The following is a 3,606-nucleotide window of genomic DNA, read 5'->3' on the forward strand; positions in this document are numbered from 1 at the left end:
TGGGGCAGCGGATAGACGTGGTTTCGACACCCTGGTGAGTGCAGTTGCATGGACTCTCTGGAAGCAAAGGAATGCCAGGGTTTTCAACAGGCTGGAGCAGCAAAGACCAGCGCACCTCATTCCTGATGAGATCGCGGAGTGGCGCTCGGCCGGGCTAGGTGTAGGTGGTTTACATAGATTTGTGAGGAGTTAGTCCTTGTTTGTGTGGAGTTGGCTGTGTGTGTGACCTCCGTTCCCGTATGTTCGCATCGGGACGGACTTCTTGTACATTTTCTCTTTTCTTCTATAAAGCTATGGTACGCCATTGGCGTACTCTCAAAAAAAAATTCTCACTGTGAGTAGCAGCTATTTAAAGTTGCAAGTCGTAACCAATACATCCATAGATGACATATCCATCAATCCAATTATCCAAATGTTAACGAAACCAGAAAACTAGACATAAAGGTCACTCCGGTTTGCTCTATGTGAGATAATCCAGACGAGAGCTGTAACGGAAATTGAGAATGAGACCGTGAAAATCAGGTCCGAAGAAGCAATGACAAAATCGGGCAAGATGCTACTTTTCTAGTGCCATCAACCCCTATCCTCGCTTGGCCGATCAGTTAATGGGAAGAACTGTCATGGAGTATGAGCAGAGGGGCCACTCTGCATTGCCTGGACGGTTCCTTCTTCTTGGCTTGTCTCCACAGCATCTTCATGCTTGCTTCTGTAACAAGAGTGGAAAACATAAGAATCTGAAGACCTAGACAGGGATTCGTCTGAAAACAAATGTGAAGAATTGTCATGGTGGTACCTGATCTGCTGCCGGAAACCTCTAATTCAGTAATGATATCCATGAAGGACGGACAGTTAGATGGAATGGCTTCCCAATATATCTGCATCAGGTTTAATAAGATTAGTAAGATAACTGAATTGAACCCATGAAAATCTCAATAGATCTATTCAGGATATCATCAAGAACAATGTTCTAGCACATTTATGCTTGCATGGAGCAAATAATTACACGATCTTCATCATATAACACAAACACCATTTCCCTGACACTGGTTAATACTCCCTCCGTTCCAAAATATTTGCAGAGGGAGTAATTATCAACTTCTGCTTCAGCCAGAAGTCTAATTGTTCTCTATTTTTAGGAACATATGTGATTTTTCTTTGCATGACTTAAAAATGTTGATATTGTCCTATTGAAAGCTGTCTGGTGCTAAACAACCATGACTGTACCTTGGGTGCATTTCGCTGCAGCCCACCGGAACCCTTTTTCTGTTGGACAACCAGCGAGGCTTGATCTCATCCACCAGCTCGGAGCAGCCGTTGTCCATAAGTGAGCTTACCTGCACAACTGTTTTGTCAAGCCAATGACTACAGCCTGTGCGTACTACAGGCATCAAATATCCTCCTGGTGATTTCTCCAACCTAACCCCCAAAGTATCAAGAACCTATTGCATTCATATGTTATGACAGCAAGAGATGTAATATGTACACACATACACAGATCTGATATTAACATGCAAACAACATTAACAAAGGTAAATCTACATGGGCACACCCATTTCATCAATCCCCTTTTTCCCATTAGTAAGGGCAAAAACTATATGTGTAGCTCTAATGTGATTTTCCATCTTAAGAGTCTGATGCCCTGCATAGAAGTCCATATCAACTTGTTAATGAATGGGGAAAGGAAGGCATAAACTCATAAAATACACAAAGAAATTGAGCTTTTGAAGATTGTTGGCTGGCTAGATTACATAGATCCAAACTGTTTTGAAGCAATAGCTTGGCTTTGTTTTTCCTCCAAGCATCGTGAGAAACAAAAATCCGCAATTTTTAGCATCATATTGTCATCTAGAAATATGTTTGCAGGTCTAAGGTCTAAGCGAACAATATAACTCTTATGAAGATAATGTAAACCCTCGCAAATTCCTTGATTATTTGATAGTGCTCTCTACATGCAGACCCATGCATCTTGAATCTACAAAGAGGAGAAGAACGTTAATTTTTTAAGAAAGGTAAGTCAATCAAGCTTTGAAGATGATAGATAGTAGACAACATACTTGTTACATAGGCATGTAGATTCGCCTAGGTAGGCATGCAACGCAGAGCAATCATTTGCCTTTTTTTGTATTTTGGTCTTTCCTTGTGAGTCAACACAATATCCAATAGATCATACTATATTTTTGCTCTTATTTTTTATCATGCATGTTGGACAGCTTCATTGCAATTGTTCCATGCCGCACAATTTCTGCAATTACCACAAACCTTATCAACACCGGCTGAAGTTTTAAGATAAACTATGGTTATAAGCATGAGAGTTTCAAGTTATCATACCTCAATGAAGAGAATCTCAATGGACAAAGCGCTATGAAATAATCAAGGGAATTTGTGAGGGTTTGCATTATCTCCACAAGATTCATATTCTCTACTTAGACCTCAAACCTGCAAATATATTGCTTGATGACAACATGGTGCCAAAAATTGCAGATTTTGGTCTCTCAAGATGCTTTGAAGAAAAGCAAAGCCAGGCCTGCTATTACTTCAAAACTGTCAGGATCTATGAAAGCGTTTTGAGCTTTCATCCACTAACACACACTGCAGCTCATTTCTCATGGTTCTGAAAGTTAAACAGGATGAGAAGTATTAGTTATACCCAACTAATCATCATAAATGGCAAAATTACAGACTCTTATGCTCGCATAAAAAACATTGGTACATAGATTTCTCTAGAAAGAAACAAAAAATCATAGATACCCTTTATTAGGATGAAGATGTGAAACACTCTTATGCCCTCATGTAAAACTTTGGTAGATTCATTAGCATAAATATATGTGAGACGGTAAGTCTCTGTAAATTCCGATAAATATTGTCCACACAGACACAAGCAAAGGGAGTATATGTCTACTGACAAATCCACCTCGCCCACCGATACTCAACCTACTGACGCGCTTGACAACATGGATAAGAAATACTGTAAACAGAGATCTACGACGATGGTAAGTAAGCAGTACCAGCAGCTTGTAAGTTCAGAAGCTACTACCGATGATATATATGATACGGGAATAGCATATGCATGCAAGAGCGACCCAGAACAAATCATCTGAAGAAACTTTTGCCAAGGGGGGAGGAAGACGGGGATTACCTAGCGGAGGCCTGCTGCCTACGAGCTTCAGATCTGGTGAGGACTCGTGAGGTCGAGAGGGTACTCTTATAAAGGAAAACGGGCCTCAGATCTGGATCTGGCGTCAGAATAAAGATGATATTTACACCCCTGACGATGACTTTAATTATGCGGGAATCCAGCTGGTTGGTCTGCTTTTAACGTACCTGCTGACAAAGTCCACTCTCTACGCACGGACCGAAAGATGCCCACCCTCCCTTCGTTGGAATGGTCACGGCATCCCACGCAGGGTAAAATGTAAACTTTTTTTTTACCGGAAATACAGGTATATGCACTTGATCAAGAGCATCTCTAGATTTTGTTAAAAAAAATCGAGTGTTTTTTTATTAGATGCACAACGATTTGTTATTCTGAAATTTATTCTGAAAAAACGAATATACCAAGGATATCACCTGCACTAACATCTGAGTGATCATGTGACATCCCATTCT

The 3,606-nt window shown here is 40.6% G+C and overlaps 1 long non-coding RNA gene across 2 annotated transcripts; it reads right to left on the minus strand.

Annotated features, from left to right (window-relative positions):
- Positions 1-348: 348 nt before the first annotated feature.
- Positions 349-3,304, minus strand: LOC123091450 (uncharacterized). 2 transcript variants are annotated; one of them, XR_006443116.1, is made up of 7 exons: positions 3,137-3,304; positions 2,329-2,611; positions 2,055-2,242; positions 1,749-1,972; positions 1,225-1,639; positions 794-875; positions 349-706 (listed from the first exon to the last, which is right to left on the minus strand). It is a non-coding gene; the product is annotated as an uncharacterized lncRNA (long non-coding RNA). The 2 variants fall into 2 exon arrangements; XR_006443115.1 differs by having other exon boundaries at positions 1,225-1,972.
- Positions 3,305-3,606: the final 302 nt, after the last annotated feature.

Source organism: Triticum aestivum, chromosome 4B (assembly GCF_018294505.1).
Source record: "Triticum aestivum cultivar Chinese Spring chromosome 4B, IWGSC CS RefSeq v2.1, whole genome shotgun sequence".
Taxonomy (NCBI): Eukaryota; Viridiplantae; Streptophyta; class Magnoliopsida; order Poales; family Poaceae; genus Triticum; species Triticum aestivum.